The sequence below is a fragment of the Eumetopias jubatus genome, unplaced genomic scaffold, assembly GCF_037043125.1.
Source record: "Eumetopias jubatus isolate StellerSeaLion01/CBP00866 unplaced genomic scaffold, mEumJub1_p1.0 scaffold_13, whole genome shotgun sequence".
Taxonomy (NCBI): Eukaryota; Metazoa; Chordata; class Mammalia; order Carnivora; family Otariidae; genus Eumetopias; species Eumetopias jubatus.
In genome coordinates, this window is record NW_028274819.1 from 52,453,598 (window position 1) to 52,467,817 (window position 14,220).

The 14,220-nt window shown below is 39.1% G+C and overlaps 1 pseudogene; it reads left to right on the forward strand.

The window, feature by feature from the left end:
* Positions 1-11,979: 11,979 nt before the first annotated feature.
* Positions 11,980-12,815, forward strand: LOC114218632 (olfactory receptor 52D1-like; annotated as a pseudogene).
* Positions 12,816-14,220: the final 1,405 nt, after the last annotated feature.

A 14,220-nucleotide genomic window follows, 5' to 3' on the forward strand; every position in this document is an offset into this window, starting at 1 on the left:
GTCTTCTTCAATTTCTTTCATGAGTATTTTATAGTTTTCTGAGTACAGATCCTTTGCCTCTTTGGTTAAATTTATTCCTAGGTATCCTATGGTTTTGGGTGCAATTGTAAATGGGATCGACTCCTTGATTTGTCTCTCGTCTGTCTTGTTGTTGGTGTATAGGAATGCCACTGATTTCTGTGCATTGATTATATAGCCTGCTACTTGACTGAATTCCTGTATGAGTTCTAGCAGTTTTGGGGTGGAGTCTTTTGGGTTTTCCACATACAGTATCATATCATCTGCAAAGAGTGAGAGTTTGACTTCCTCTTCCCCGATTTGGATGCCTTTGATTTTTTTGTTCTCTGATTGCTGTGGCTAGGACTTCTAATACTATGTTGAATAGCAGTGGTGAGAGTGGACATCCCTGCCGCGTTCCCGACCTTAGGGGAAAAGCTCTCAGCCTTTCCCCATTGAGAATGATATTCACTGTAGGTTTTTCATAGATGGCTTTTATGATATTGAGGTATGTACTCTCTATCCCCATACTCTGAAGAGTTTTGATCAAGAAAGGATGCTGTACTTTGTCAAAGGCTTTTTTCTGCATCTATTGAGAGGATCATATGACTCTTGTTCTTTCTTTTGTTAATGTATTGTATCACGTTGATTGATCTGCGGATGTTGAACCAACCTTGCAGCCCAGGGATAAATCCCACTTGGTCATGGTGAATAATCCTTTTAATGTACTGTTGGATCCTATTGGCTAGTATTTTGGTGAGATTTTTTGCATCCATGTTCATCAAGGATATTCGTCTGTAATTCTCCTTTTTGATGGGGTGTTTGTCTGGTTTTGGGATCAAGGTAATGGTGGCCTCATAAAAGGAGTTTGGAAGTTTTCCTTCCATTTCTATTTTTTGGAACAGTTTCAGGAGAATAGGTATTATTTCTTCTTTAAATGTCTGATAGAATTGCCCTGGGAAGCCATCTGGCCCTGGGCTTTTGTTTGTTGGGAGATTTTTGATGACTGCTTCAATTTCCTTAGTGGTTATAGGTCTGTTCAGGTTTTCTATTTCTTCCGGGTTCAATTTTGGTAGTTGATTTATCAATCTTGTTAATTCTTTCAAAGAACCAGCTCCTAGTTTCATTGATCTGTTCTACTGTTCTTTTGGTTTCTAGTTCATTGATTTCTGCTCTGATCTTGATTATTTCTCTTCTCTTTCTAGGTTTAGGCTTTATTTGCTGTTCTTTCTCCAGCTCCTTTAGGTGTAGGGTTAGGTTGTGTATTTGAGACCTTTCTGGTTTCTCGAGAAAGGCTTGTATTGCTATATACTTTCCTCTCAGGACTGCCTTTGCTGTATCCCAAAGATTTTGAACAGTTGTGTTTTCATTTTCATTGGTTTCCATGAATTTTTTTAATTCTTCTTTAATTTCCTGGTTGACCCATTCATTCTTTAGTAGGATGCTCTTTAGCCTCCATGTATTGGAGTTCTTTCCAACTTTCCTCTTGTGATTGAGTTCTACTTTCAAAGCATTGTGGTCTGAAAATATGCAGGGAATAATCCCAATCTTTTGGTACTGGTTGAGACCTGATTTGTGACCTAGGATGTGATCAATTCTGGAGAACGTTCCATGGGCACTAGAGAAGAATGTGTATTCCGTTGCTTTGGGATGGAATGTTCTGAATATGTCTGTGAAGTCCATTTAGTCCAGTGTGTCATATAAAGTCTTTATTTCCTTGTTGATCTTTTGCTTAGATGATCTGTCCATTTCAGTCAGGGGGTTATTAAAGTCCCCCACTATTATTGTATTGTTGTCAATGTGTTTCTTTCTTTTGTTTTTAATTGCCTTATATAATTGGCTGCTCCCATGTTCGGGGCATAGATATTTACAATTGTTAGATCTTCTTGTTGGCTAGACCCTTTAAGTAGGATATAATGTCCTTCCTCATCTCTTATTACAGTCTTTTTTTAAAATCTAATTTGTCTGATATAAGGATTGCCACCCCAGCTTTCTTTTGGTGTCCATTAGCATGGTAAATTGTTTCCACCCCCTCACTTTCAATGTGGGGGTGTCTTTGGGTCTAAAATGAGTCTCTTGCAGACAGCATAGTGATGGGTCTTGTTTTTTAATCCAATCTGATAGCCTGTGTCTTTTGATTGGGGCATTTAGCCCATTCACATTCAGGGTAACTATTGAAAGGTATGAATTTAGTGCCATTGTATTGCCTGTAAGGTGACTGTTACTGTATATTGTCTGTGGTCCTTTCTGATCTATGCTGCTTTTAGGCTCTCTCTTTGCTTAAAGGACCCCTTTCAATATGTCTTGTAGGGCTGGTTTTGTGTTTGCCAATTCCTTTAGTTTTGTTTGTCCTGGAAGCTTTTTATCTCTCCTTCGATTTTCAATGACAGCCGAGCTGGATATAGTATTCTTGGCTGCATATTTTTCTCATTTAGTGCTCTGAAGATCTCATGCCAGTCCTTTCTGGCCTGCCAGGTTTCTGTGGATAGGTCTGTTGCCAATCTAGTATTTCTACCTTTGTAGGTTACATATCTCTTCTTCCGAGCTGCTTTCAGGATTTTCTCTTTGTCTCTGAGATTCGTAAGTTTTACTATTAGATGTCGGGGTCTTGACCTATTTTTATTGAATTTGAGAGGGGTTCTCTGTGCCTCCTGGATTTTGATGCCTCTTTCCTTCTTCACATTAGGGAAGTTCTCTGCTATAATTTGCTCCAGTATACCTTCTGCCCCTCTCTCTCTTTCTTCTTCTTCTGGGACCCCATTTATTCTAATGTTGTTTCATCTTATTGTATCGCTTATCTCTCAAATTCTGCCCTCGTGATCCTGTAGTTGTTTCTCTCTCTTTTTCTCAGCCTCTTTATTTTCCATCATTTGGTCTTCTATATCGCTGATTCTCTCCTCTGCCTCATTTATCCTAGCAGTTAGTGCCCCCATTTTTGATTGCACCTCATTAATAGTCTTTTTGATTTCGACTTGGTTAGATTTTTGTTCTTTTATTTCTCCAGAAAGGTTTCTCTAATAACTTCCACGCTTTTTTCAAGCCCAGCTACTATCTTTAAAGTCATGATTCTGAACTCTAGGTCCGACATCATACTAATGTCCATATTGAGTAGGTCCCTGGCAGACGATACTACCTCTTGTTCTTTTTGCTGAGGTGATTTTTTTTCGTCTTGTCATTTTGTCCAGAGGAGAATAGATGAATGAGAGAACAAAAGGCTAACAGGTTAACAAAGTCCCCAGCAAATATACTCTATACAAATCAGAAAAGACTTGAACCCAGGGGAAAAGAAAGGGAAAGAAAGAAAAAAGATAGAAAAAAAAAACAAAAAGAAAAAGATAAAAACAAAAACAGAAGAATACAAAAAAAACCAGAATATGAACAAATATGATCAGGCTAGTGCATAGATCAGTGCCACACACTAGATTTTGGGCGTATTTTGGTCTGTTAGAAAAAAGTGCCTCCTAAAATTTTAAAGGAAGAAAGACTTATATCTGTACAAAATAAGAGTTGATATAATGAAGAGATGGAAGATGACTGTAAGGATGAAAATTATAAAAGATTTTATAAAAGGAATTGATAAGATGAGAAGTTTGGAAAACGAAAGAAGAAGATTTTAAAAAAAAGAAAAAAAGGGAGAGAATGTGATCAGGCAGGAGACTAAAACAAAGCCATACACTAGTGATTTAGGGTATATTTTGATCTGTTAGAAGAAACTGTATCTCAAAATTTTAAAGAGAGAACAACTTATATATATATGCCAAAAATAAGGGTAACTGCTATGAAGGGATAAAATATGACTCTAAAATGAAAAATAAAAAATGTTCTTTTTTTTAAAAAGGGATGGATAAGATGTTGGTTGAAAAAGGGAAAAAAAATTAAAAGAAATAGGTTAAAAAAATTAATTTTGAAAGACTAATGAATCATGGTAAAAAAGCCATGAATTCTATGTGCAGTATTCCCCTAGCGCTGGAGTTCTCCCATTCTCCTTGATCAGTATACTTGGTCTTCGCTTGCTGGCTGTTCATGCTGATCTTCTGGGGGAGGAGCCTGTTGCCGTGGTTCCCAAATGTCTTTGCCAGAGGCGGAATTGCCCCGCCCTTGTCAGTCCAGGCTAAGCAAGCTGCTCTGGTTTGCTCTCAGGAGCTTTTGTTCCCTGCAAGCTCTTGGTACAGCTTTGGAGGACCAGGGCAGTAATGGTGGCCTCCCAATCTCCACCCGGAGGAGCTGAGAACTCGGGGCCCCGCTCCTCAGTGTGCCCCCAGAGAAAAGCAGTCACTTCCGTCTCCCCGGTCTCCGGCCACACTCCGTGCTCACCCAGCCTGTGACCGAGCGTTTCTATCTCAGACACCCAACCCCGTGTGGAGTCTCCAAACCCAGCAGTTCCCTGCGTTGCACTCCCGCGCCACTCCTCCCGGGGGAGGAAGGGGAGTCTCCCCGGCTCTGCCGCTTGTTGGGTCCCTGCTGGAGGAGCAGTGGCCCGACTGGGCCGCGGATCACAGTTTATGGCAACCCCAAGCTGAGAGCCCCCACCTCGACTCCATCTCTGCAGCCGGCTTCCCTGCTCCAATACCTGGGAGCTCTGCCGCACTCAGGCACCTCCAGTCTTTCTGTGACCCCAAGGGTCCTGAGACCACACTGTCCCGCGAGGGTTCCACCCCCCGCTTAGCCACTGGAGCAATGTCCCTCAGCGGAGCCGACTTCTAAAAGTTCTGATTTTGTGCTCCACGGCTCTATCATTTGCCAGAAGTGGCCGACGGAGGCCCCCTCCCCCGCCATCTCTCCTCCCGAATATCGCCTTGGATTCACTTCTCCACTCGTCCTACCTTCCAGTAAGTGGTCACGTCTCTGTTCAGAGAGTTGTTGCTACTCTCTTCTTCAGTCTCCTGTTGAGTTCGTAGGTGTTCAGAATGGTTTGATCCCTATTCAGCTGAATTCCTGAGACCAGATGAAATCCAGATCTCCTACTCCTCCGCCATCTTGTTCTGCCCCGAAAGGAGAGGTTTTAAGAGGTCATTCATATCCACAGATTTCATTTCCTCTTCTTTTTGTTGTTGTTGTTTTTGTTTTATTTTTCATTATGTTCAGTTAGCCAACATATAGTACATCGTACGTTTTTATTGTTCAAGCCTAATTGTATAATGAGACCCAGGCTGGTGGAACACTGCTTTCTTTGGATGTCTTGGTTCACTGTACTCTTTCTAAAAATGCAAATTTTCTCTGACTCACCAGATTTACAAAATGAGCAATGGAGATGTTAGATGCAAGGAAGTAGGTAGGGAACGCCATGCTATCATTATAGGAAGAATTCATGGGATCTTATTTATGAAATGTATGACCCTCACCTAATTGTTTCTGTAGCCAGCAATACAGACTCGGGCGACCTATTTGTTTTCTTTAATATAGTAAAGAAGCATGTGGCATTCTCCTGAGAAATATTCTTTTTTTAAAAAATTTTATTTATTTGTCAGAGAGAGAGAGAGCACAAGCAGGGGGAGTGGCAGAGAGAGGGAGAAGCAGCCTCTCTGCTGAACAAGGAGCTCAATGGGGGATGGGATCCCAGGACCCTGAGATCATGACCTGAGCTGAAGGCAGGCCCTTAACCCACTGAGCCACCCAGGCATCCCTGAGAAATATACTTAATAACCAATATTTCTAAGAAGATTATATGTACCAGGCTGGGTTATAAATCCTCAATATGAATCATCTCATTCACTTCTCATAGAACCCTTATGGTATAGATATTATTACTGTTACTATCCATAATGTAGAGTTACAAAACCTAAGCTCAAAGAGGTTAAATTATTTCCCAAGACCATACAGCTACCAAACCCAAGCAGAACGCATGTTTTTCTTTGTTTGTACTGAGATGGTTCATTCAGGAAATCAGCACTAGTATGACAAAATTCATGGACTGTGCACTTTCTTGCCTCCACTGAATTCAACTCTGTTTTGTTGCTTAATAGCTATTTCTAAAGAAAGTCATTTTCCTTCTAAAAACTTGATATTTCATTAGAAAAGTAAGAGTGGTTTTCTTTTTCCACATTCCCCTGGAAATTCAGGGTCTTTTCTGGTTCCATACAAATTTTAGGACTGTTTGTTCCAGCTCTGTGAAAAATGTCAATGGTGTTTTGATAGGGATTGCATTGAAAGTGTAAATTGCTCTGGGCAGCATAGACATTTTAATGATGTTTATTCTTCCGATCCATGAGCATGGAATGTTTTTCCATCTCTTTGTGTCTTCCTCAAATTCTTTCATAAGTGTTCCGTAGTTTCTAGAGTATAAATCATTTACGTCTTTGGTTAGGTTTATTCCTAGGTATCTTATGGTTTTTGGAGCTGTTGGGTAAATGGAATCGATTCCTTAATTTCTCTTTCTTCAGTTACATTGTTACCGTATAGAAATGCCACTGATTTCTGTCCGTTTTTTTGTATCCTGCCACATTGCTGAATTGTTGTGTGAGTTCTCCTAATTTGGGGGTGGAGTGTTTTGGGTTTTCCACATAAAGTAGCATGTCATCTGCAAAAAGAGAGAGTTTGACTTCTTTACCAATTTGAATGCCTTTTATTTCTTTTTGTTGTCTGATTGCTGAGGCTAAGACTTCTAATACTGTTTTGAACAATAAAAGTGAGAGTGGGCATCCTTGTCGTGTTCCTGACCTTAGGGGAAAAGTTCTCAGTTTTTCCCCACTGAGAATTTTATCACTGTGGGCTTTTCATAGATGCCTCTTATGATGTTGAGGTATGTTCCTTCTATCCCTGTATTTTGAAGAGTTTTAATTGAAAAAGAAAACCAAAGCTAGGGGCATCATAATGCCTGACTTCAAGCTATATTACAAAGCCATAGTCATCAAGACAGTATGGTATTGGCACACAAACAGACACACAGATCAATAGAACAGAATAGAGACCACAGAAATGAACCCTCAACTATATAGTCAACTAATCTTCAACAAAACAGGAAAGAACATCCAATGGAAAAAGGGCAGTCTCTTCAACAAATGGTGCCGGGAAAACTGGACAACCACATGCAGCAGAATGAAACTAGACCACTCTCTTACACCATACACAAAGATAAACTCAAAATGGATGAAAGACCTCAATGTGAAACTGGAATCCATCAAAATCCTAGAGGAGAACATAGACATTGTATATATGGACCACATCTTTATCTATTTCTCCATTGAAGGGCATCTCAGCTCCTTACAAAGTTGGCCACAACAACTTCTTTCAAGACACGTCTCTAAAGGCAAGGGAAACAAAAGCAAAAATGAACTTTTGGGACTTCATCCAGATAAGAAGCTTTTGCACAGCAAAGGAAATAGTCAACAAAACTAAGAGGCAATCCACAGAATGGGAGAAGATGTTTGCAAATGACATTTCAGGTAAAGGGTTGATACCAAGATCTATAAAGAACTTCTCAAACTCAACACCCCAAAAACAAATAATCCAGTCAAGAAATGGGCAGAAGACATGAACAAATACTTCTCCAAAGAAGACATACAAATGGCTAACAGACATGGCTAACATGAAAACATGTTCAACATCACTAGCTATCAGGGAAATACAAATCAAAACCACAATGAGATACCACCTTACACCAGTTAGAATGGCAAAAATTAACAAGATAGGAAACAACAAGTCTTCGTGAGGATGTGGAGAAAGGGGAACCCTCTTACACTGTTGGTGGGAATGCAAGCTGGTACAGCCACTCTGGAAGACAGTATGAAGGTTCCTCAAGACATTAAAAATAGAGCTACCTTACAACCTAGCAATTGCACTACTAGGTATTTACCCCAAAGATACAGATGTAGTGAAAAGAAGGGGCACATGCACCCCAATGTTCATAGCAGCGATGTCCACAATAGCCAAACTGTGGAAGGAGCTGAGATGCCCTTCAACAGAGAAATGGATAAAGAAGATGTGGTCCATATATACAATGAAATATTACTCAGCCACCAGAAAGGATGACTACCCACCATTTGCATTGACATGGATGGAACTGGAGGGTATTATGCTAAGTGAAATAGGTCAAGCAGAGAAAGACAATTATCATATGGTTTCACTTATATGTGGAACATAAGGAATAACACAGAGGACATTAGGAGAAAGAAGGGAAAAATGAAGGGGGGGAACCGGAGGGAGAGACGAACCATGAGAGACTATGGACTCCAGAAAACAAACTGAGGGTTTCAGAGGAAAGAAGAGTGGGGGGATGGGTTATCCTGGTGATGGGTATTAAGGAGGGCATGTATTGCAATGAGCACTGGGTGTTATATACAAACAATGAATCATGGAACACTACATCAAAAACTAATAAAGTACTGTATGGTCACTAACATAATAAAAAAAAAAGAAAGAAGTAAACATTGCAAAAAAATGTGCAGAACAGATGAACAAACATTTCTCCAAAGAAGACATCCAGATGGCCAACAGACACATGAAAAGATGCCCAATGTCACTCATCATCAGGGAAAAGCACATCACAACTACAATGAGCTATCACCTCACAGCCGTCAGAATGACTAAAATCAAAACCACAAGAAACATCAAGTGTTGGCAAGGTTGTGGAGAAAGAGGAAACCGCTTGCACTTTGGTGGGAATACAAACTGGTAGAGCCACTGTGGAAAACAGTGTAGAAGTTCCTCAAAAAATTAAAAATAGAACTACCTTAAGATCCAGGAATTGCACTAGTGGGTATTTACTCTCCAAATACAAAAATGCTAATTCAAAGAGATGCATGCACCCTTATGTTTATTGCAGCATGATTTACAATAGCTGAACTATGGAAGCAGCCCAAGTGTCCATCAATAGATGAATGCATAAAGAAGATTCTCATTCAGCCATAAAAAAGAATGAAACACCATTTGCTATGACATGGATGGAACTAGAGAGTATAATGCTAAGGGAAATGACTCAGTCAGAGAAACACAAATACCCTATGAGCTCACTCATATGTGGAATTTAAGAAAGAAAACAAGTGATCAAAGGGGAAAAAAAGAAAGAGAGAGACAAACCAAGAAACAGACTCTTAATTATGGAGAACCAGTGGGGAAGTGGGTGGGAGGAGGGATGAAATAGCTTATGAGGATTAAAGTGTACACTTATAATGATGAAAAGAAAAGAAAAGAAAAGAAAGAAAAAGAGAAGAGAAGAGAAAAGAAAAGAAAAAAGAAAAGAAAAGAAAAGAAGAAAAGAAGCTAATCCAAAAGGGCACAATTATGGTATGTTTCCAACTGCAGGACATTGTGGAAAAAAAAAAAACTATGGAGACAGAAGAAGATCAGGGGTTGTGAGGTGGGCTTAGAGGGAGGGAAGGATAAATAGGTGGAACACAAGAGATTTGTAGGGCAGTGAAACTATTGTGTATGATATATTAATGGTGCACACATGTCAAAATCCATACAATGGACAACCTAAAGGGAGAGGTCTGATGTAAACTATTGACTTTAGCTAATAAAAACTTGTCGATGCTGGTTTATGAACTGTGACAAATGTATCACAGCAATGTGAGGTGTTGATAATAGGGGAAACTGGGTGGGTGAGGAGAAGGGATCATATGTGGACTCTGTATTTTTTGATTAATTTTTTTTGTAAACCTCAAACTGCTCTATAAAGCAATATATGTTAATTTATGAAGCTTCATTTTAGAAATAGGAGTTCTTTAAATATACTGTCATGCTTTTTCCTTCAAAAAACCTCAAAATATCTCACTGAAGGACACGCTCTCATGCATGGACATGTATTAAAATAGCCTCAATAGTTGGGCTTTGTCATAAAAGACATCCATGTTCTGGTAGAGTCACTCAGGAAACCTTATTTTTTTAGTATTCTTTAAGGGCTACACACTGAACTGGCAAAAACTGCAGAAAAATGCAGAAATGTTGCTCAGAGACTTGGTTTGAGATGGAAAATTATCAAATGCAATTCAAAATTGGAAAATATAATTTCACAAGTATGAAAGATAGGTTTAGTCAGCTAATACTGACTGTGGGTCTCAGGTGCAAAAACAATCACTCAGCATGTGAAATACTCAAAAGACTTCTTGGCCCAGAGGTTATTCCTTGAGTTGCTGTTGTAAATATTATTATAATACAGTGTGAGGGAGAATAGAGTAAATATGTGTTAATTCATACGATAATATGCCCTACTTATTGTGAAGGGTTGGGATAATCTGAAAAAGTGTTCAATTAACACTTTTAATTGAAGGGGTAATAGACATCTTGCAATGCAGTCTAGTTTTCCATCTAAATGATGGTGTGAGCCCCACATGAATAATGTACCCTTGGCAAATTCTAGATTTTGGTGACTCTTTTCAGTTGAAACAGCATTTATTGTCCATCACTTTGAAACTTCTCAAGATTTGCAATCAAAAGTGTTCATAAACTTTTTTGGTATTACTTGGTGCCCTTGCCAAAAATTACAAACTTTACTAACTGAGGTAATGTTTTATTGACCTGGGAAAAGAATAATTTTATATTGGAGGCACTTTTTTTTTGGAGGCACATTTTAAAGAAAGCTATTTTTATTTTATAACTTTTGATATGTTAAAAGTAAGAACTACTGCTACTTTAAAAAGTTGCTAAAATCTGATCTTATTCTTTGGTTGGTAAAAATGAAATTTGAAATCACTGTAGATGGGTCTTTCAATGATAGCTATTGAATAAATCATTGGCCTTGATATCTTCAGTGACTGTCTTGTTCTGAAAGAGAACACTCTGTACTCTGGATTTTTATTGTCTTCCTTGATTCCATGTCATAATCCTGGAGAGTTAGTGTTTGTTAGGATCTGAATGATATTAGGACTTTGGCATAGCAGTTTAAATCTCATGTTGACTCAACCATTGTCTTCAAGAGTTCAAATGAGAGGCAGATGAGTAAAACTGTTTCTTTACTGTAGCAAAAGTAGGCTAAGGAAACATCTCTCATAACATCAGGATGGGAAACAAGAATTGGAGGCTTCATGCTGGCTCCTTATTTATCAGTTTATCATCCAACTTATGTACTCCCCTTAAGTTTGTTTGTCAAAGAATGGAATATTAACCCTCTCCAGACTTCTATGCAGTGTTACAGAGGAAAAAAAGAAAGAGAAAACAACTTCTATTGTATTTAATAAATTATTATTAAGTTAGGCAGGCAAAAACTATATACATAGCATAGTTAAAAGTTCAAAAGACATATACATAAATGATGTGGTTATAACAATTAGGTTTACAAAAACAAAGATTTCAACCCTTATTATTCTGATTCACAATTTTTTTTTCAGAGAGAACAGGATACTCCATGAAAGGGAAGTGGTTTGCCTATAATCATTCAGGGTTTTGGTTTTGTTTGTGTTTTTGTGGCTTTTTGGTGTGTGTGGATGGTTGGTTGTTGTCCTTGGGTTTTGTTTTGTTTTGTTTTGTAAGCTCTAAGCCCAAACATGGGGCTTGAACTCAAGACCTGGAGCTCAAGAGTCACATTTTCTACCAACTGAGCCAGCCAGGCCCCCTCATTCAGATACTTAATAACTTTTCTCAGACCATTTTATTCCCCTTCTACTTCATCATGCCAAAATTAATGGTTAGGTTGTCACTAGGATGAAGGAATAAATATTTGTTTTCTACTAGTATGTACTCTACCTATTTTCTCTCCGTGTCTCATGTAACAGACTTGGGGCACCTGTCTATAAGAATATCCAACTCTAGAGTGCCTGGGTGGCTCAGTTGGTTAAGCGACTGCCTTCGGCTCAGGTCATGATCCTGGAGTCCCGGGATCGAGTCCCACATCGGGCTCCCTGCTCAGCAGGGAGTCTGCTTCTCCCTCTGACCCTCTTCCCTCTCGGGCTCTCTATCTCTCATTCTCTCTCTCTCAAATAAATAAATAAAATCTTTAAAAAAAAAAGAATATCCAACTCTACATCCACTCACCTCACTGCCTTTCTGCTGACTGGACTCCCAAGGTTAGAAGACTTCCAAATCTGGATCTCCATCCCCTTCAGCTTCATGTACCTTTTGGCTGTGATAGGCAATGACCTGATGATGGCAGTAGTGGTCTGGGACAGGAAGCTCTATGAACCCATGTATCTCTTCTTGGCCATGCTGGCACTCAATGATGTTCTCCTTTGCAACGTCACAGTGCCCAAAATGCTTCTTATTTTCTGGAAGGGACCTTCCCTAGCAACGTTTCCTGCATGTCTCACACAGATGTTTTTTGTTCATGCTCTCTTCCTCTCTGAGTCTGCTGTTCTCTTGGCCATGGCTTTTGATCGCTACGTGGCTGTCTGTGCACCACTCCATTATGCCACCCTACTTAGGGGCTCTCTCATCAGCAAGGTGGGCCTGGCTCTGGTGGCTCGGAGTGTGGCTGTGGTCATCCCTGGCATCTTCCTCATTCTCTGGCTGCATTTCTGTCGGAGCAACGTCATCCACCATACCTACTGTGAGAACATGAGCATTGCCAAATGGGCCTGTAATAGCTATGCCCTTAATAGCATTTATGGGCTCACGCTGCTCTCCTCACCACAGGGCTGGACTTTGTCTTCATCTCCCTGTCATACTGGCTAATCCTGAGGACAGTCTTCCAACTACCTTCCAGGGAAGCCTGGACAAAGGACTTTGGAACATGTGGAGCTCATATATGTGTCATCTTGATATTTTATACTCTGGCCTTCTTTTCCTTCTTTACCCATCACTTTGGAAATCATGTACCCAGGCATGTCCTTATCCTCCTGGCAAACCTCTACTTACTAGTGCCACCTACCATGAACCGCATTGTTTATGGGGCAAAGACAAAGGAGATAAGGATGCGTGTCCTAGGGCTCTGTAACCAACCAAAATGACCCAAGGGTTATGAAGCAACAAGGAATAGGTTTAGTCCAAGTTCGAAGATCAGGCCTAAATGTCAGTGTGAATCAACCCAGACAGATCTATCCCCGGAACATCTAACCTCCGGATAGAACTTAAAATATTCACATTTCCAAATGCTGCCTTCCTAGCACAGGGTAAACAGGAAGCTAACAGGCAAATGCTCCAGGAGTACCTCAACATATTAAGGTAATAACCAGTGGAATGTCACTGTAACAGCATAGGGGACTTTTGTACTACACAATGCCTCTCTTATGTTGATTTGCTATGGACAATCTTAGTTCAGATTCCAGCTTTATCATTGCATCCACAGAATGCAAAATATACAAATAATTTAATAAATATTTGTTAGAGATAAATGCATTAACATGATATGCTAAATGCTAATAATTTTACATAACAAATGCCCTAAATATGTCCTTATGTATTATATAGGACATACACTTTAAATACTTCTTTCCTTTCCTCTAAAATACCTTTCCCTTAGCTTGCAAAAAATGTCTGTTTCATATCTCCTTTACTACCTTATTGTAATAAAGACTCTTTTGGTTACACACAATAGAAAGTTACTCTGGTTAGGTTAAGTAAACAAAAAAGTGGGATCTGAGGAATGGAATGACATCCAAGGAATTTGAGTATCTATGACTCAGGAAGGACAAAAGTCAGGCCAATTGCCCCATCTTGGATCAGGTTAAAACTGCATGAATCTGTTACATCCTTTAACATTCTGATTAATGAGGATGAAACTGTGTCAGGGAAATTCTCAAAAAAAAAAAAAAAATCATGGCAAACCATCAGGATTATGTTTACTGGATTCATTTAGCTCTTTAAATAAATAAATACATGCAATTTTGCTAGTGTAGCTTTTCACACACCAAACCATCTTGCTAATTGAACTCTATAGTACCTGGGACAAACTTTATCATCTATAAATCTATCTGGCAAAATTCCTGGAATGTAATCCATTTTCTCCTCTAGAAAATATTCAACTGTTGATTAATAAAAGAGATGATCCCTGGCATCAGACAATAAAAACAATCATCATGAACATAACATAAACATATACATGATGTAGTGATTGAATTAATTGAATAGAATGCCTTCCAAATATTTATATTGTTATCATTCTCTTTATTAATGCATATGGCTATTTCTAGACTCTAAATTTATTCAGGTCATTTCCACACTATACATTTTTAAGGGAATCATGTTTTAATTATTTAAGATACCACATTGAATAACTGAATGACTAAGTGTGATAATGAAATATTTTGTGGCAATGCTTTGTATAGAAGACAATGCCAGACACTTTAATGACAAAGGGGATAGTGATTTCTGCTATTATCTTTTTCTTACTATTGTGCATTGCCACAAGGAGCC